The 20,584-nt window shown below is 44.5% G+C and overlaps 1 protein-coding gene across 12 annotated transcripts in view; it reads left to right on the forward strand.

The window, feature by feature from the left end:
- The window catches only part of SCAF8 (SR-related CTD associated factor 8), a 216,893-nt gene that overhangs the window by 182,752 nt on the left and 13,557 nt on the right, over window positions 1–20,584 (forward strand). For 4 of the 12 annotated variants that reach the window (XM_086318475.1, XM_086318478.1, XM_086318486.1 and 1 more), the window contains 3 exons: window positions 8,336–8,552; window positions 9,525–9,605; window positions 9,839–10,051. The gene's annotated coding sequence lies outside the window, so the exon portion shown is untranslated. Of the gene's footprint in view, window positions 1–8,335; window positions 8,553–9,524; window positions 9,606–9,838; window positions 10,052–17,473; window positions 19,246–20,584 lie in introns of those variants that run through there. The other 8 variants (XM_086318484.1, XM_086318480.1, XM_086318481.1 and 5 more) reach the window with 8 other exon arrangements.

Raw genomic sequence — 20,584 nt, forward strand, 5'->3', positions numbered from 1 at the left:
TTCGAAGCTCTGCAGATAAAGTAAAGATACACAGGTATCAAAAACGTGGCACATTTCTAAACAGCAAAAAGTTCAACGTGGTCAAAATACAGGAAAAATGGGTGAGTGGGGATTCACTGGATATGAGACTATTGTACCAGATTGGGATCAAATTGCCATCAAAATGGTTGATTATAATTATATATATGTCTGTATCTCCTGCCCAAGTGTCTGCACCCTCAGATCAGGGATTAGGTTTTACTGACTTTCTTCAGACAAGGTTGGGTACTTCTGTGGTGATATGACTGTAAATTTACTGACTTTCCTCAGTCTTCCTGAATCTGACAGTGTTTTTAAAAGGGCCCCATGCATTTTCATTGAATAGATATTGGGTGATATTGGAAGTTATTTTAGCCTAGGCTGAGGAACTGGTCATATATCACAGTAATTTGTTTAGACTTTACCTCTTGGGGAATATAGAACCATTAAATAAGAATGATCTAAATCTGCAATCTGTGTTTGACAAAGTAATTCTGACTATAATGTGACAGATTCATTGAGAGAGACTGGATGTTGGAAGGCCAGTTATAAAACTACTGTAATGATCTGGAGGAAATATTAGAAGGTTTGGGAGGGTGGAAACTTGAGAGATATTTATAAGGTAGCATTGACAGTCCATTCTGAAGGAGATCAGCCCTGGGATTTCTTTGGAAGGAATGATGCTAAAGCTGAAACTCCAGTACTTTGGCCACCTCATGCAAAGAGTTGACTCATTGGAAAAGACTCTGATGCTGGGAGGGATTGGGGGAAGGAGGAGAAGGGGACGACAGAGGATGAGATGGCTGGATGGCATCACTGACCCGATGGACATGAGTCTGAGTGAACTCCGGGAGTTGGTGATGGACAGGGAGGCCTGGCGTGCTGCGATTCATGGGGTCGCAAAGAGTTGGACACGACTGAGCAACTGATCTGATCTGATCTGATGATTGACAGCTAACCCCAATTTTTGGTGACCAGTGGAATAGGAGGGGGAAAAATTGAAGATCACTGTTGACTTAAAACAAACTAAATCTGACTTTCAAGTGGATTTATACTCAAACATGAAAAGGAAAAGAATATCCTAATACTTGGGCACTGAATGTAATTAGCTTACTGATATCTATTTAGAATAATGAAATTAAGAGTTGACTAACCAATAAGATTTACATAGACATTGGAGAGAAGGAACTGATTTATATAGCATATGTAATATACATATTGGTTTTGTAACACACATAAGATGTAAATACACAAGTAAAGAGTGTGTTCTGATGTCATAAATATAATCAGGGCTGCCACGTGTGGTCTCACAGGTTGTGTACTGCACAAATCAAGGAAGTAGCACCAATAATCGGAGAAGGCAATGGCAACCCACTCCAGTGTTCTTGCTGGAGAATCCCAGGGACAGGGGAGCCTGGTGGGCTGCCGTCTCTGGGGTCACACAGAGTCAGACACGACTGAAGTGACTTAGCAGCAGCACCAATAATAGCAACAGATCACCCTGCAAAGCTACTGTCATGTCCGTCTTGGCCTTCACCTCAACAGATTCAGAGACTGTAGCCACAAAAGAAGTTTAAGATGGGAACTTGATAGACTTGCAAGGTTTAATCATCTGATGGAGGCCCTTCTAGAGCTGGGTAATTAGTTAAGTTAGTTAGATGTGTGTTAAATGAGAGAAGTTTTTCTCCTTTTAAAGGACTTAAGCTATGTTCTTATCTCGCCTTCTGACAGCAGTGGGAAAACCCAGCTGTTCGTACGTGGTGATGTTTTAAAGCCTCCTAGAATGTGATGTGTCCCACTCCACGGTGCTCAGTGTTTCTGAGTCTTGTTCATAATGAATGATGCAACATGACACATGGATTCAGCCTTTAGAAGGGATAAACTCACGGAAGCAGATGAGGAAAGTACAGTCCTTTATATTCTTTCACAACAATCCAGTGTTGCTTTAAAATTGTTGTGGATTTTGCTCACATGCTTCAGGGGACATAGCTTCCAACGGTGGCAGGCCAGACTGTAGGTTAGGCTTGTCTCTGCTGTGACCTGGCTTGCCATGGCTGGGGTTTCTAAACCATCAGAGCAGTTCTCCGCGGCCAAGACTCAGTTTGGGGGAAGTGGGAGGCTCTGTAGAACATGTCAGAGAAGAGCATCCTCTTACAGGTCAGACTGCCTAGGGCTCCCAGAAAGCAGCCCAGACGACTGCGTCATACACAATCTCCAGATGCTCGGGCCCTTGGGACCCAGTTGTCAAACTGAGTTCTGGACCAGGGCCTGGGCAAGTGCAGGTAGGGTGTACAGCGGTGCCTGCTTTCCCGCACTTATTCATCTAATGGAAACATGTCAGGCTGCCTCCTCCAGGGCCCGGCATTTATTTTAAAGAACGTTAGAAAGGAAGCAGATCGCTTCCCATCTTCCTCCCTCTTTGGGCGTGTTTATTGTGATTGGAAATCATTCTCGGCCACGTGGTTGTGGCTTTCACCCCACTCTTTGTGCTCCTAGGTTAAACAGCCCTCTGTGCAAATAAACAGAAAAGGCGAGGGATTTTATTCAGCGACAGAAAAAGGAGCGAAGTGAGAGCCTGGAGAAGTGGGAGGGGAGGTCCGCGGGCTCGGGTCCTCTGCAGTGAGCGTTTTCCTCGCTCGGCTCGCTCGCGGAGCCAGGCCGGCGGCAGGGTAGAGGCCCTGGCGGGGAGCCCAGCCCCAGGTGTTGGGCAGGAAACCGGACTGCCGGCCCAAGGCTGTTGTTTGCTAGGACTTACTTGGGGCTTATCTTGAGTATTCCTGTTGCAGGGGGGGGGAGGAAATTTGGAGCTGCTCTCAACTTGATTAAAACCTGGAAGCAAGAAATAAAGCTGAAGAATTTCTGCAGTTTTGGATCACGTATATTTCAAAATTTCGTTCCAAAGCTCATAAAACCTCCAGCTGTTGGCACAACTGATGAGACTTATTTGCCATCAAAATCGTTTTGAACACATTCCTTTTTTATATATATCTTTTAAAACTTTTATTTATTTTTGGCGGCACTGGGTCCCTGTTGCTGCGTGCAGGGTTTCTCTAGTTGCGGGGAATGGGGACTACTCCTAGTTGCGGTGAGCGGGCTTCTCTGCAGTAGCTCCTTGTGTTGCTGAGCTCAAGCTCTAGGGTGCACGGGCTTCAGTAGCTGCAGCTCTCGGGCTTAGCTGCCCCTTGGCATGTGGAATCGTCCCAGACCAGGGACTGAACGCATGTCCCCTGCATTGGCAGGCAGATTCTTAACCACTGGACCACCAGGAAGTCCCTGGACACATTCTTAGAAGGAGCCACATACAACCTAAGACCACTCAGTGACTGACACAGCATGCACTGCGTCAGAGCCCCTCAAAACTCGGCTTTTTGTGTCCGAGGGACCGTAGGCTTAAATTTTCATTCTTCTTGTCCTACTAGACCTGGAAAAGACTATTTATTGTTAGTTAGTTCCCTATTTCAAGCCAATACACGCTTCATGAAAATCACTTTAAAAAGAAAAAGACTTCCACAGATACAGAAAGCCAGCACAAGTCAAGTGGATGGCTTAATGAATTACTGAGGTCAAAAAATAAAACCTGACTCCTGCCCCCTGCGGTCCCCATCTCAGACCCTCTTCTCCCCCAGGAATAACCTCTCTTCCAAACTTCTATTGGGCTTCTCACTGTGGTGGCCTCTCTCATTTAGGAGCACAAGCTCTAGAGTGCAGGCTTCAGTAAGTTGTGGCACACGGATTTAGTTGCTCCGTGGCATGTGGGATATTCCCAAAGCAGGGATTGAACCCATGTGCCCTGCATTGGCAGGCAGATTCTTAACCCCTGGACCACCAGGGATGTCCCTGGGTTTAACTTTTAATAGTTTTATCACTCAATTGTGCATCATCTCTAGATTTAAAAATTTGATCTTGCCTGTTTCAGTTCAGTTCAGTTGCTCAGTTGTGTCCGACTCTTTGCCACCCCATGGACTGCAACACGCCAGGCTTCCCTGTCCATCACCAACTGCCAGAGCCTGCTCAAACTCATGTCCATCGTGACAGTGATGCCATCCAACCATCTCATCCTCTGTCATCCCCTTCTTCTCCTGCCTTCATCTTTCCCATCATCAGAGTCTTTTCCAGTGAGTCAGCTCTTTGCATAAGGTGGCCAAAGTATTGGAGCTTCAGCTTCAGCATCAGTCCTTTCAGTGAATATTCAGGACTGATTTCCTTTAGGATTGACGGTTTGGATCTCCTTGCAGTCCAAGGGACTCTCAAGAGTCTTCTCCAACACCACAGTTCAAAAGCATCAGTTCTTTGGCACTCAGCTTTCTTTATAGTCCAAATCTCACATCCATATATGACTACTGGAAAAACGATACCTTTGACTTGATGGACCTTTTTTGGTAAATAATATCACTGCTTTTTAATATGCTGTCTAGGTTGGTCATAGCTTTTCTTCCAAGGAGCAAGCATCTTTTAATTTCATGGCTGCAGTCACCACCTGCAGTGATTTTGGAGCCCAAGAAATAAAGTCTTTCACTGTTCCATTGTTTCCCCATTTATTTGCCATGAAGTGATGGGACCAGATGCGATGATCTTAGGTTTCTGAATGTTGAGTTTTAAGCCAACTTTTTGACTCTCCTCTTTCACTTTCATCAAGAGGCTCTTTAGTTCTTATTCACTTTCTGCCATAAGGGTGGTGTCATCTGCGTATCTGAGGTTATTGATATTTCTCCTGGCAATCTTGATTCCAGCTTGTGCTTCATCTAGCCTGGCATTTCTCATGATGTACTCTGCATAGAAGTTAAATAAGCAGGGTGACAATATACAACCTTAACTTACTCCTTTCCCGATTTGGAATTAGTTTGTTGTCCCACGTCCAACAGTTCTAACTGTTGCTTCTTGACGTGCATACAGATTTCTCAGGAGGCAGGTCAGGTAGTCTGGTATTCCCATCTCTTTCAGAATTTTCCAGTTTGTTGTGATCCACACAGTCAAAGGCTTTAGCGTAGTCAATAAAGCAAAACTGGATGTTTTTCTGGAACTCTCTGGAGTTTTCGATGATCCAGTGGATGTTGACAATTTGATCTCTGGTTCCCTTGCCTTTTCTAACTCCAAAAATTTGATCTTGCCTGTTTAGAAATGTTTAAAGTACCTTTTAATTATTTTAAAAACTACAGATGTTTCCTTTAACTCCTTAAAATTTACCTATTGAACGACCTTTAAGTAGGACTTAAAGTATTTAAGCCAAATTATACTAGCAACACATTCAATTACCTTGTGTAAGCTATGATTTTAAGATTTTTTTTTTTTTTTGCAAACACAGTGGTAATACCTAATTTTAATTGAAATGTGGTAAAACCTGAAAACAGACATATTTAAAATGCTAAGAAGCCAGAAAGTTGCATTTGAATCTATACTAGTGGTTGAAAGGTTGAGGTTATCTGGGTAATGTACAGGGGAGCTTTTCATTTTCTGATACCATTGATCTTGTGATGTGTGCTTATATACAGGGTTCCAGGTGGTGCTAGTGGTAAAGAACCCACCTGCCAATGCAAGAGACATAAGAAAAGCAGGTTTGATCCCTGGGTCAGGAAGATCCCCTGGAGAACAGCATGGCAACCCACTCCAGTATTTTTGCCTGGAGAATCACATGGACAGAGGAGCCTGGTGGGCTACAGTCCAGAGGGTCTTAAAGAGTCAGACACAACTGAAGCAACTTAGCATGCGTGCGTGTGCTTATATAATCATTACATCACATAGCAAAAGTGAAAGTGAAAGTCGTTCAGTTGTGTCTGACTCTTTGTGACCTCATGGACTGTCCCTGGAATTCTCCAGGCCAGAATACTGGAGTGGGTAGCCTTTCCCTACTCCAGGGGATCTTCCCAACCCAGGGATCGAACCCAGGTCTCCTGTATATTGCAGGCGAAATCTTTACCAGCTGAGCCACCAGGGAAGCCCTATGTCACATATGATTATCTCTATTCTAGGCAAAGAATAGAAAAACAGCTATGGCTTTGTAAGAAAAGCCCCAAACCAAAATCACGAGCAAGCTTAGAAGTTAAAGTGACGGGATCTGCCTTTCAGTTCTGGTTCTGCCACCATGGAATGCTGGGCACGGCAACAGTCTCTCTGCGCCTGATTCTCACAGTCCATCCACACTTTTGTTATGAAAAATGGTTTATTTATTAAACTCTCTACCTTATTATTAATCTTGATTCTGGAAAAAGTTAAATCTGAGTCTTTGGTGTGAAAAATAAAAAGGGGTGAAAAAAACATGTACTCCCAGGGTTCATCAAATATAATTTCATTTACTTGCGGGTACTAATATTTTGCATTTTTACCTGATAATAGTTTATTAGCGTTGGTAATAGTAACTAAAATGGCAGGTACTTGCAGACTAACTTTTAGTTCATGAGATGCTCTTTCTTATGAACTATCTGTGTTTTTATAGAATAAAACCATCCCACACAAAGTATCTCTTCTGCTGTCATCGTATGCTTGTGTTCTCTCTTCAGCCGGCAGCGGAGAGGAACTTATTAAAGTCATAGGTGTTGAGTGAAAAAACATAAATTATAAACATCTAGTCATTATTTTTTTATACATTTCTGGAGTTGTTTATTTTGTATAATAGCCAATTCTTAAGTCTGTACCATGAAAAATATGAGTTAAATAATGGATAATTAATCTTTACATAATCTCATGGCATTGCTTCTTAAAAAAAAAAAAAAATGTAAAAACCAAGTCACCAGGATGACACCGAGAATTTAACTGCTGTCCTGAGCTGCCTTATTGCACAGTCACTTAAACCCACATGAGAGAGGTTTACAATATGAGTCACTCAGGTTCCTCTACAGGAAGATCATTTTTCTCTTGCCTTGAGTCCGTACTCAGATACCATGTGGCCATCTGGTGGATTGCCACAAATCCTGTATCTGTAAGCATGGTATCTAGGATACATCTGAAGGAAATGTATTAAAAGGAAAGAAAATTGAGTCACTGTTTTATCCTGATCAGGAAGGTGACAGTAACCTGTTGTCCCAAAGGAGGCACTATTCTTGAGAAAATTACAGGGGGATGGTGGGGGTTAAGAGGCCTCCCAGCAGTTCCCACAGTCTAGCAATCAGGCTAGATTTGGGTTCCATCTCCTTGAATCCCCTCTTCTGGCTCCATTGGCGTTCCTGTGTCTTGTGTCTTCACAGGTGCCGTCTTCTTTCCCAGACTATGCAAGAGGGGGACTCCGCTCTGTTTTCCTTGCTAGTTCTGGAAAATTCACACCAGCCCTTCTCAGGCTCTTCCTAGCTCTGAGCGTTAGGTGTGAGCATTCCATCCTTAAGAGATGTGTCTTTCATGAGGAACCAAAATTGTCCCCAGCTTACTCTGGAACTAAGTGAAAATTAATCTGCGGGCAAACACTTCCTCTTGTTCACACTTACCATTCTGTATAGCCTTCTAACAGAGCACTTGTCACTTTGCTCTGTAATTTGAGAGCTTTCACATTTCCTCTCACCATCACCTACAAAAGAAAATGTATTTTCCATTGCAAACCATCACACACAGATGTGTGTATGTGTGTGTGTGTGTATATATATGTATATATATATATATGATTGATACAGAGATACCTTGACTGCACGCTCTCTGATATTTTCCATTCTGTGCTACTCTGTTCTACTTTGTTTGTTCATTTTTGTCTGCGCTGGGTCTTCATTGCTGTGTGGGGGCTTTCTCTGGTTGTAATGAGTGGGTGCTACTCTTCATTGCAGTGTTCGGGCTTCTCACCGTGGTGGCTTCTCTTGTTGCAGAGTGTGGACTCTGCAGGTGTGGTGTACAGACTTTCTGCATGTGGGATCTTCCCAGACTAGGGATCGAATCTGGTTCCCCTGCATTGGCTGGCAGATTCTTAACCACTGGACTCCCAGGGAAGCCCCTATCTATTTATTCTGAGTGCTGATCAAGACCCATTAAACTGGTTTCATGATTCTGTCTGTTTGGGTCACACGTTGCTGTTGGAACCACACAGTTCTGGTTAATGTGCCTGACACCCCCAGCCCCATCCCTGCTAGACTCTGATCTCCCTGTGGGCAGAAAGTGAAGCTTGTCCCTTCCTCTGCATACTGAACATCCACCTTGGTGCCTGGCAGGTAGCAGATGCTCAGGTTAATATTAGTTGCACCAAAGAACTCAGCCTCATTTGTAAAATCTGTGAAACGGAGAGGTGCCCAGGCATACCCAGGGGGCAGTTGTGAGAACAGAATGAGATCATATATTTAAAGCACAGAACATAGGGCCTAGTACCAACAGATGCTCAGTTAACACTTGCTTCTCTCTGATTTTCTAGAACTGGCTCTCCCTTTAATGGAGCATCGGAACTGTGCTGCACTTTAAGTATAATGAGATGTTTGAATTCCGTTAACCTAAGGCCTTCAGCCACTCGGGCATGCTGAGATTTTCCAAGATGCCATGAAGCCAGGGACGGATAGCCTTCAGGGAGCGCAGTTTCTTCTGGGGTTTAGCACAGGCCAGGCCTTGGCTGGAAATAGGGAAAGGTCACAGGGGTGAGTTGGTTTTGCCATACTCTGTGTGTGCATGCTCAGTCGCTTCAGTCATGTCCGACCCTTTGGGACCCCATGGACTGTAGCCCCCCGAGGCTCCTCTGTCCATTGAATTCTACAGGCAAGAATACTGGAGTGGGTTGCGTTGCTCTCCTTCAGGGGATCTTCCAACCCAGGGATCAAACCCACATCTCTTATGTCCCCTGCATTGGCAGATGGGTTCTTTAGCATTAATGCCACCTGGGAATCCATTGCCATACCCTAGTGGGACTCATTTCTCCATAAAGAGTGGGATGAAATCATTATTAGAATTTCATGGCAAAAATGAAAGTGACTTCCACATTTAAAAAGACTATGCATTTAAAATCAACGTGAAATTTAGAGTATTTTGTAACTCAGAGGTCTTCATAAGAACTACTATATTAGAAAGACTACTCCTAAATAAAGTCTGATGTAGCAGAGAGGGCACTAGTGGGAGAACTTCTGGTTTGATCCACAGTATCTGGCCACCAGACTGTGAGTGGGACAGCCTCTCTGGATCTTATTTCTTCATCTATGAAAGGAAACCCCTCTCCATTCCCAAAATCCTGTGATTACAAATATGGGCTTTCAAATCCATTTTACATTCACTGGATCATATTAATCAACAGGGAGATAACATTTCACTTTTCTCAGCTGCAGAGTCTGAATCAGATACAGTGCCTGCAAGCTTTTCTCTCGATAATTGTTGCTTGCCACTCTCAGAAGTGCCGAACGGTGCTTAACTGACCTGATCACCAAAATGAAGTCAGATTATCTGTTATCTTCAGAGATAGAACTTCAAAAATCAGAATTTTGCATGCATCATCACAGTAATAGTTTGTTCTAAATTGTATGTTACTTGGTCCATGAAATGTAACCTCTTCATTTAATGTGTTGTGAATTGATCATTCACATATGAGTAATGTAATGAGCCTGCTTGCTGTTTTCTTCTAGGACAGAATGACTCAGAAGATAATGGAGCTTTGAAGTCTAGCAGAATATGAAGTCTTCCCTCTTCTGGTTTAAATTTAAAAGGTCAGTAGTGAGTTTCTTTTGCTACCAGCTGGTACTTGCCCATCTTCCCCAGTTCTTAACAAGCAGGCTGTCCTGAAGTTAGCAGGGTGGTTAGGAAGGCCTTCGCTGCATCGGTATGGAAGTCAGGATTTTTTCAGATGTCTGGGAGTAAAATGCTTAGTGTGGAGAGGTTCGCAGCGCAGTTCTGTGCCACCAGCTCCCTAATACAGAGCTTCTCTTTTGTTTCTTCGCAGTACTACCCTCCCAGGTACCCCCCACCAAGGCTCTGATGCAAACGAAAATCAGATAATAAGTGACTCAGCTTGAAAGGTCAAGCTCCTCACCAGAAATGTCAAAAAGGACTCCGTTACCTTTGCTGTTTTCACAATGAACAGAGTCAGCTTCCACAGGGCACCAGGGTGGTGGCACATTAGTTCTTAAATAAAGAAAAAAAGGAGTTGGTGTCAGAAGCGGTCTTTTTCTGACTCATTTGCTCTCCATTTTTTGCTCCTGTTTGGCTGATTATGTTAACCTTCTGCTCAGTCTCCATGCCCTATCTAATTTTGCCACTTTCCACCTAAAATTAAATGCATGTCCAACCCTGTCACTGCTCTGAGCAGCCCTCTATCTGATTAAACCCAGCCCCCCTGCCTGGCTTCCAAGGTTCTGTGGCCTGACATCCACCCCCATCCTCATCTCGCGATGCTCCTTCCTCACTCCTAGACCTGTTGGGTCCATGTCTTTGCTCTTGGCTGTTCTCTGTCTGACATTAAGCCTCCTCTTCCCCTGACTGCATTGTAAGACGCACTCAGGGATCAGCCCCTCTGAGCAGCCTTTTCGGGACCCCCACCCCCACCCCCATAGTGGGCAGCAGGCCTCTCCATGATCCCGTGATACCTGCACACACACCTCCATACCTACACTCACCACTTCATGTCCATTTAGCAGTTTTACTTTTCTCTCTCTCCTGCTGGAGGGAGAGAATTTTAAGTCATTATTGCTGAAAATTCGGGGACTCTCCAGCAAGATCAGATTTCTGAAAGATGTACAAAAACATAGAAAGAGAAGGATGAATAACCAAGGGTGAACATGAGAAGAGATTTAGGACAGCAGAAGCCTTAAATGAGCTTTGACTTGCAAAGATGCAAAAGCTGGTATTAATAGAAAAGACTTTGAAAACTATTTCTAGCCAAAAGAAGAGAGAATAGGGGCTAACAAGTCAGGCTGGAGAAATTGAGCATGATCAGGCCACTATCTTTGTAGATATCACAGGGGGCATTTTAATGAGCAAAAGCTGCTGGACCCCTCCAGCCCTGAGAGGTTGATTCTATAAAACAGGTTATTGATTCTATAAAAACAGATGTTGAAATTCTGTATGAGGTCCACACACGTCCCAGGACGTGAGCTAGTAAGATAATTCTAGAGTTGGAAAGACAGCCTGCTGAAGAGTTAACAATAATAACTGCCTTTCACCTAAAATGTTGAAAGCAGCTTTCTAGAGTTAGTGAGTTTGTCCCCAGGACACGGCTTACTCTCTGGGATGATCTGACTCGTCACGTGTGCACCATCGTTAGTGATAATGCTCTGCACTCAAACAGCCCCTTTCATCTGTGGATCCCAAAGACTTTTGCAAGCATCCATTAGTTCTCACACATAACTCTGAATTCGCCTGCACACTTGTGAAGTGGTTGTAAACAGTGTTACAACCCGGGCAAAGCCAGACCACTGTGACGGCATCTCCTGGGTGTCCAGTTGTTGCTGGCGGCTGAGATACCTCAATGAACTCCAACCTCCTCCCGCCACTGATGTCCGATCTTCTGACATTCAACTATCAAATAAGGTACGAAATTTGCAGGAGATTTCTCGACTTCTAATCACCATATGAGTTTGAGAATGGTATATCCCGTCTGGCTTTGTCTTGTGTTCTGTCCCCCTACACAAACTCACACACAAAGGGAGAGCTGTCTGGAAGGTTCTGGGACAAGGTTGACTACTTTACTGTTGACTTGCCATCCGCCCTGCCCCCCAGCCCATGGCCCACCAGCTCCAGATCCAGTTAACACTTAACACCATTTAACTAGTAACAGGGAATTCCTCTGGGGTTGGAGATGAAGGGAAAAGCTTACCTCCCACCCCCTGTGGTTCTGACTTTGACACATTTTAATAGTTAAAAGCTAAAGAAAACCTGATGCCTTCATTTCCTCTCCATCTGTCCCTTCATAACCCCCTACAGTCTAGCTTGCATCCTCTCCCCTATTCTGAAGTCACTTTTTTAAAAGTCTTCAAGGACCTCCTCGTGGAATTCCACAAGGCATTTCTGGGGGTCGTTCCACTTGACCTCCCTGGTAATTCTACCCACCCTGCCCTCCTCCGAAGTCTCTTTCCTCTTGACCTCTGTGGCCCTGGGATCCCCACTTTCCTTTCCCCTCTCTGGTCATTTCTCTTTCCTGTTAGGAGGATATCCGTCATTCCTGTGGTCCCTGAGCATCTCTGAACCTCCTGTAGAATAACCCTTATCTCCCATGGGATAGAGACTGGAAAACGTCCCAGGCTGGAAAACCCAGAGACCACGTTCTTTCCTCTCTTCCTCTGGTTTTCTATATCCAGTGGCTCCCGGAGGTCCTACTTTTTCTCTGAAGTAGTTCTTAGCACTCACTGCCTTCTTGGTTGGGCCCCAGCACCCAGAGCCTGGCTGCCCAGACTCTTTTGATCCTGTGCATTAACAAGATATGTTTGTACAATTCCCTCTTCCAGTTTTTGATGGTTTCCATATAATGTGCTGGACTGGGTGGCTTAAACAGTAGAATTTTATCTTCTCACAGTTCTGGAGGCCAGAAGTCCAAGATGAAGGTTCCATCAGGGGTTGGTTTCTGATGAGACTCTTCTGTCTTGTAGACGGCCACTTCCCTGTGTCCTCACATGGCCTCTTTGTGTTTGCAGAGAGAGACAGAGAGAAACAAGGAAGACAGAGAGAGAGGAAAGAGAGAGAAAGAGAGGCCTGGTGTCTATTCTTCTTTTCTTCTTTCTTCTATCAAAATCAGGGTGAACACTTATGACCCTATTTAATCTTTATTACCTCCTTAAGGACCCATTTCCAACAACAAGTCACATTGGAGCTTAGGACCTCAACATACAAATTTGGAGGTGATGCACAAGTCAGTCTATAGTATATATTTTTTCTATTACACTGGTATGTTTATATAAAATACACTCAAAAAAAAAAAGATGAGAATTTAAAAAGCAAGTACAAATACAAACTCGGCTGTTTTCTCCCCATATCCCAGGGCATCACCTCAGTGTACCTGGGCTACATTCCCCCTGTTCAAAACTGCGGACCTGGGCAATGCCTGCAGTGTCCTGACGCTCAGTCCACGTCAGGCTTTCACATCGTCTTCCCATCCGGCTCAGCCTCTGTATTAGCCTTTGTGAAACACTGGTTCCTTCTTCTCCCCTCCCTCTGAGAGCACTGGTACCCTGGGTTGCCCAGGAGAGGCCAGGCCACTGCCAGCTTGAACCTCAGGGTCCTCCCCGTCCCAACACGACGTCTGCTTCAAGCCGTCGTTCCTCTCACCGCCTCCCTTGGAACGCGCATCCTCCTCCTCTGCAGGTCCGGGGCCTCCAGCTCACATCCTCACCACGCTCCCCGTTCACTCCCACCTGTTCGTCTCTCCCTCCCTGAAGCTCCGTCCCATCCTCTGGTTCAGGGGCCCCAGCGGCTCAGCAGTGTTACTTCCGCATTCACGGGCGCCATCTTTCCTCCTCGAATGGATTACAGGCTCCAAGAGCTCTTGGAGGCTTCTTGCAGGCTTCTTCCTCATTTCACGTCCTCCGCTGAGCACAGCCTCTGAGCTTGTCCTCTGTCGCTGCCGTGCTTCCCTGGCCTTCCAGGGGTGGTGGTTGGGCAGAGACCACCGTGGAGGCCTTGGAAGCAGCGAGGCCATCTGACTTACTGATCGCGGGTATGCTTGTGGCCCAGATGTGTTTGGGGCAGACAGCTTAACACGATTGAGTTCCTAAACGTACTCCAGCTCAGCTTCTTGCCAATGGTATTTCCCAGAACTTGGTAATATAGTCTCCTAAAAATTTAATAGAAGAAAAGTTGGCTGCTTATTGAGAAGTGGACTCTTGACTGTCGACTCAGATTACCTTAAATGAATGTTGACAAATGCGAGATTTATTAGGAAAGCATCCCTCTGTTTAGTGCCCAGTGGGGTTCAGGACATGCGTGTAAATCATTCAGATAACAATATTTCTGGGTTGAGCACTTGGCATTCGCCCACCAGAAGTCACCTATAAATAGAGCACCTGTTCACAGATGGCAGAGCTGGGATGCTGGCAGTAAACACTCAGGAAAAGAATGGCTTTGAACTCTGAAAAGGCAGCAAGCCTGGAGCTGTTTCCAGATCTCGAATTCCCCTGTAAAACTCACCAGCTCATGCTGACCTGAGAATTTCAAACCAGTGCACTAAAGTGAAGATACCAACTCACTTCCTGAACTTTATGGCCCCGTGGCTGCGATCCAGTTTCCAGATACGTATTCGGGGGCTATGCCATTACTGAGATGAACAGCCTTGGAGACCCTTTAGCTGAAACTCACTCTTCTCTGTGCCATGAATATGTGCTGGCTGCAGATTGGTTTCCTGATCCCCTTGTGGGTCCAATTGCTCTGCAAATTGAATTGTTTAAGGTTTAAACTATGTATTTTTTCCCCTCATCTACAAGGTGAACTTGGCAGACTCAGTGTGTGTCATAATTGTGTTCAGAGTCCACAAGTCATTGCATAGTATGTGTTTCAAGTATGAGGTTGTTCAGGGTCCTGAACCAGGATTATCTCTCCAGCCTCTTTGAGTGATAGTTGGTTGCCAAGGATACTAACTGGCACTGTGGGTGACACCCACTTAATCTGCAGAGACCATGCAGGTAACCTTCAGACCACGTTGCTCAGATTAAAGTGTAGCTGTGGCTCTCCTCTAATGGTTCATTGTTGGATTTTCCTCTTGGTTTCTTTTTACTTTTGCATAGGAGCTACCTGTGTCTCTGATGTGGAAAGCAAAGGTCTGAGTTGGAAAGAGAGACGGACCTGGGAGAGGCCAGTGCTGGCCACAGAAATGTCTGCTTCATGAATATTTCTTTGAGATTTTTGAGCCTTTTCTTTTCACAAGAGACCCACAGAGAGGGATTTCCCTGACGATCCAGTAGTTAGGACTCTTCTTCCATGGCTTAGGGCTCCGGGTTCAGTCCTAGGTTGGGGAACTAAGATGCTGCATACTGTGAGGTGAGGCCAAAAAACATTTTTTTCTTTCAAATAAAAATTAAAAAATAAAAAGAGAGACCTGCAGAGAAAGAAGGAGGGCACAGGAGGGGAGAGAGGAAGGGAAAGATCAAGAAAAGAAGAAAGGAAAAGGAAGAAGGGAGAAAGAAAGCAGTCTCCCCGTGGGTCCCGTGTGGTTTTGTGAACCCGCCTCTCTGAGCAGAGTTTAACTCGGGACACAGCCTCCCCTAGCAGCCTCCCTCCACTGTGGCTGCTGGCAGGGGCCGCGGGGACATCACAGATGGCACTGGGGAAGGATGCAAGGGCCGGCCTTCTCCCTTCCCCGGGCGCTGGGCTGAGGCCCATGTGGGAATACCCACGTGGGTTGCCAAGTCAAGCATTTTCATGGCCTGAGTCACACAGACAAGAGTTTTACTCTGTGAACACAGACCAGGCGAATAAAGAACCAAACGCCAATCCCAGAAGGCAAGGAAATGATCATTAAGTGCCATTCTGTGCACTCAGGGTAATTGTCCATGCCACTCTTCGGTGGCTCTGTTCTGGGCAAGGGCAACGCACGCTTCCAAGGCCTTGTTGAGCATCAGACCCCCTCACTGTTTTCTTTCAACCCGGCTTTGAAGCTGGACGGTGCAAACCAGGACGGAGTTTGGAAAGTCTGTGTTCATCACTGGGGTTTAATTAAAATACACTGAGCCTTGCAAAAACTTGTGGTTTGGAGTAATGGAAACTTTAGGGAATCAGAAACAGAGACTGATCCATGGAAAAAAGGTCTGATTTTCTCCTCAAGCTTTGGGTTTCTTGCCATCCATTTCCTCCCAGACTTGCAGTTGACGCCTTCTTAAACGTATGAATTATTTTTCTTTATTTTTTTTAAACATGTGAATAGTTTTTTAAAAATTTATTTTTAAATTGGAGTATAATTGCTTTACTTGTGTGTGTGCTAAGTCACTTTAGTCATGTCTGACTCCCTGCGACCCTATGGACCATAGCCCAGCAGGCACCTCTGTCCATGGGATTCTCCAGGCAAGAATAAGGGAGTGGTCGCCATGCCCTCCTTCAGGGATCTTCCCAGCCCAGGGATGGAACCCAAGTTTGTGTCTCCTGTGTTGGCGGGTGGGTTTTTTACCACTACCACCACCTGGGAAGCCCCATAATTGCTTTACAATGCTGTGCTTGTTTCTGCTGTTCAACAGTGTGAATCAGCCGTATGTATATATTATATCCCCTTCCTCTTGATGAATTATTTTTCCAGTAAGAGACCAACCAATTGTATTATCACAAGTAGTCACTTATACAGAAGAATTATGCAAATATTCATACTATTTCATATTCCCCTTCTGTTGGATTGATTTATAAATATATATTTATCACATACCTATTATGTGCAGAGCATGTGAGAGGTGCAAGGGGTACAATTGTGAGCGCCGCTGGACCAGCCTGGCCTCTTTCCTCATGGAGCTCCTGACAGCTTTCGGTGCCTCTTGGTCTTTCTATGTTAAGAGCATGGCATTTAGCTTGGTCTTGAGGAGTGAACTTGACATTCACAAAGTATCAGTTAGTTAAGAAAAAGAAATGACTTTGAATATAGACCTTGTCACCAACATACAGTTGTATATAACTGAATATATATCTCTAATAGTGATGACATAGCAGTGTTCTTCAAAGCACGATTTACACGTTTCTCCCACATGTCAAACTTCATTTCAGCAGCTCTGTAAATCCGTCAGAGGGGGGCTTTCCATGGCTGTTGCTGAGAGGCGGGTCTTGACTGACCTCAGGCTCTTGAGAACGGTGCTTCTCAAAGTAATTTTTTGCATCCAAGTCACATGGATGTGTTTGTTAAAATTCAGATTCTTTAGCCTCACTCCAGATCCACAGAATTAGACTCTCAGGAGTTCAGGATCAGAAAGATGCATTTCTTTTCTTTTTTTTATTTTAATTTTTTTTAAACACCAAAAACATTTTCCATTGGGGTATAGCTAATTAACAATATTATAGTTTCAAGTGAACAGCGAAGGGACTCAGCCATACATATACATGTATCCATTCTCCCCCAAACCCCTGCTCCCATCCAGGTGGCACATAACATTGAGCCGAGTTCCATGTGCTATACAATAGGTCTTTGTTGGTTATCCATTTTAAATATAGCAGTGCGTACATGACCTTCCCAAACTCCCTATCTATCCCTTCCCCCTGGCAACCATTAAGTTCGTTCTCTAACTCTGAGAGTTTTAGAAATCCATTTCTAACAGGCATTGCCCCAGTCATTTTTGTGCAAAGTAAAGTTTTAAGAACATTATTTTCCTAGCATTCTTATCAAAATCAACGTAAAAACAATCAGTGGATTGGTCAAACCAAAGAAACTCCATCCAATATTTGGGGATGGGGAGCTGATATCAGGCAGGTCTATGATAAGTTTATTTAGCATCATATAGCCCCTCCCCCCAAAGCAATAAATAATAAAATGATACTCCTTACATTTAGCTGGCTATGCCTATGACCTTAGTCAAGTCATTTGATTTCTTGCTTTCCTCATCTGCAAAATGAAAAGCTGGTCTTCATGATCTTTAAGCACATTTTCTTTCTTCTTTTTTACTAATATCAACAAACTAAGTAGGTACCTGAAGCTGAAACTCCAATACTTTGGCCACCTGATGTAAAGAAATGACTCACTGGAAAACACTCTGATGCTGGGAAAGATTGCAGGCAGGAGGAGAAGGGGACGCCAGAGAATGAGATGGCTGGATGGCATCACTGACTGAATGGACATGGGTTTGAGCAAGCTCTGGTAGTTGGTGATGGACCAGAAGGCCTGGTGTGCTGCAGTCCGTGGGGTCACAAAGAGTCAGACATGACTGAGTGACTGAACAACAACAACAAAATAGGTGTCTGCAGTGGCGGCTAGTACTTTTACCCTTTCCCATCCATGCACCCTCCCATGTGTGATGCAAATACTGGTCACCAGGAGATTAAAGGCAGAGACAAAGAAAAAAATTAGCACAGCAGAAACAGGTCAAGTAAACGTTCAGACTCTAATTTTAATTGTTTTCTCTTGTCTTCCTTCTTCTACTGAATAATATTCTTTTTTCTTCTGTTATATAGTGATTGAATTCATCATCTTTAAGTCATTCATCCACTTATGTAACACTTAAGGAGCATCCAGTATATTCCAGGACAAGGCTGTATGTTGAGCACGTGGACATGAACAGTCTGACCTCATATGGTTTTCCCTCTACTAAAATCAGTACATTTGAACCCAAATAGTTCATTGATACCTTTTCAATTTAAAGTTCCTTCTCCTGAAAGGATAATGTAGAAAAATTGTTAAAAACATAATGACCAAAAAACAAAAAAAGACAAGGGTATTTTTTTTTTTTTTTTTTTTGAGCTATATCTAAGCTATGGTTTTTCCAGTGGTCATGTATGGATGTGAGAGTTGGACTGTGAAGAAAGCTGAGCACCAAAGAATTGATGCTTTTGAACTGTGGTGTTGGAGAAGACTCTTGAGAGTCCCTTGGACTGCAAGGAGATCCAACCAGTCCATTCTGAAGGAGATCAGCCCTGGGATTTCTTTGGAAGGAATGATGCTAAAGCTGAAACTCCAGTACTTTGGCCACCTCATGCGAAGAGTTGACTCATTGGAAAAGACTCTGATGCTGGGAGGGATTGGGGGCAAGAGGAGAAGGGGACGACAGAGGGTGAGATGGCTGGATGGTATCACTGACTCGATGGACGTGAGTCTGAGTGAACTCCGGGAGTTGGTGATGGACAGGGAGGCCTGGTGTGCTGCGATTCATGGGGTCGCAAAGAGTCAGACACAACTGAGCGACTAAACTGAATTGCTTACATTTGAAACTTAAATTTTTGAAAGACAAACCCTATACAGTCATATATTACTCCTGTCCATGTGAGTAAACAAACAAAACCCACAGTTGTATCATTGTATGTGCTGTCCCATCCTCTATAATGTTCCCTGGGAAGAAGGGAAGACAGGTGGGTTCTTTAAGGTTTTTGAATCTTTAGTGACAGAGGTGCTTATGCTCATTTTATATTAATAACACCTCTTATATAACAGATAATAACTGTATGCTGATTTGTTTTCTATTTTTGTTATCTTTCAGAGAATGGCAATAAATCTTTATAGAGTGATAGATGAAGAACCTTCCTTTAAAAAGACTATTTCAAACTAATCTCCCCCTAATTATATTGGAAGGCTTTTCATGATAAAATTCATGGAAGGGTCACTGAAGTGAAGTGAAAGTCGCTCGGTCGTGTCCGACTCTTCAACCCCGTGGCCTGCAGCCCGCCAGGCTCCTCTGTCCATGCACTCCTAGAGGCAAGAGTACTGCAGTGGGTCATTGGAGTTCAGAAATTCTCCTCACTCCGTAGGTATGATTTAAATGTTTAAATTAAGAGTTAGTCGCTCAGTCATGTCTGACTCTTTGCAACCCCATGGACTGTAGCCCACCAGGCTCCTCCATCCATGGGATTTTCCAGGCAGGAATACTGCAGTGGGTAGCCCTTTCCTTCTCTAGAGGATCTTCCAAGCCCAGGGATCAGACCTGTGTCACCTGCATTACAGGTGGGTTCTTTACCATCTGAGCCACTAGCGAAGCCCTTCAACTAAGAGGGTACCTGGATTTATGAGCTTCTGCCTACATCTTGGATTTAAGAGGAAAAAGGGTATTTGCACTTATCTTTGTGATCTATTTTATATTCAGGAGAGGACTCTGTCATGAGGTTGCTTTCTTCAACTATTGGCCATTTTACACAATTTGAAGAGATTTCAAAAAATGTGTCTTATTCAAGTGGAGTTGGTTGACAGTATTGCATTATGAACAGATTTTTAATTAAGGTTTATAGGTGAGTCACCATAAAAATGATGCAAATTTTCTCCCTCCACTCCTGCCCTTGGAGAAGCCACTGAAGGATGCTTCCCTTGTCTCGTGTGAAGAGGTCACGGGTGTCATAAGGCCCTTTCCCCTGACCTTAGGTCTGAGAGGGGCCTTCTCTGCCATTCCTCCTTCTCAGTTTGGAAAGATCCTTCTTGATCTTGGAAAGATCAAGTTTGGAAAGATCATTCCCCATCACTGAGACGCTCACCTGTCTTTATTGTGTTTTTCAAACAGGCAGGATTTATTAAGCAAGCAGCCTGCAGCCCACCCTCGAGACATGAGAGCAGATGAAGCCCAGTAGGACTGGTCTCATCTGTTTTGTTTTTTTAATATATAATTTTATTTATTACTTTCTTTTACTTTTGGTTGTCCTGGGCCTTTGTTGCTGGGTGGGCTCTCTCTCCAGTTGCCGCGTGTGGGCTTCTCATTGTGGTGACTTCCCTTGTTAGGAAGCGCGGGCTCCAGGGCACACAGGCTTCAGTGGGCTCAGTGGTTGCGGCTCACGGGCTCTACAACACAGGCTCACTAAGTTGTGCTGCACACAGCTTAGTGGCCCCACCGCCTGTGGGATCTTCCCGGGTCAGGGATTAAACCCGTGTCTCCTGCATTGGCAGGCGGATCCTTTACCACTGAGCCACCAGAGAACCGCCCTGCTCTCATCCGTCCTGAGGACTAAATGAAGACAACCGGAAGAATTGTATTGGCTTCTTTGTTTGCATCAAGTCGCACCCCAAGACCTTGTGGGGAGAGTTTGAGGTGTGCTAAACTGCACATCCTAAAGGAGATCAGTCCTGGGTGTTCATTGGAAGGACTGATGTTGAAGCTGATGCTTC

Source organism: Bos grunniens, chromosome 9, assembly GCF_055505025.1.
Source record: "Bos grunniens cultivar Pamir isolate PY7600 chromosome 9, Bosgru_T2T1.0, whole genome shotgun sequence".
Taxonomy (NCBI): domain Eukaryota; kingdom Metazoa; phylum Chordata; class Mammalia; order Artiodactyla; family Bovidae; genus Bos; species Bos grunniens.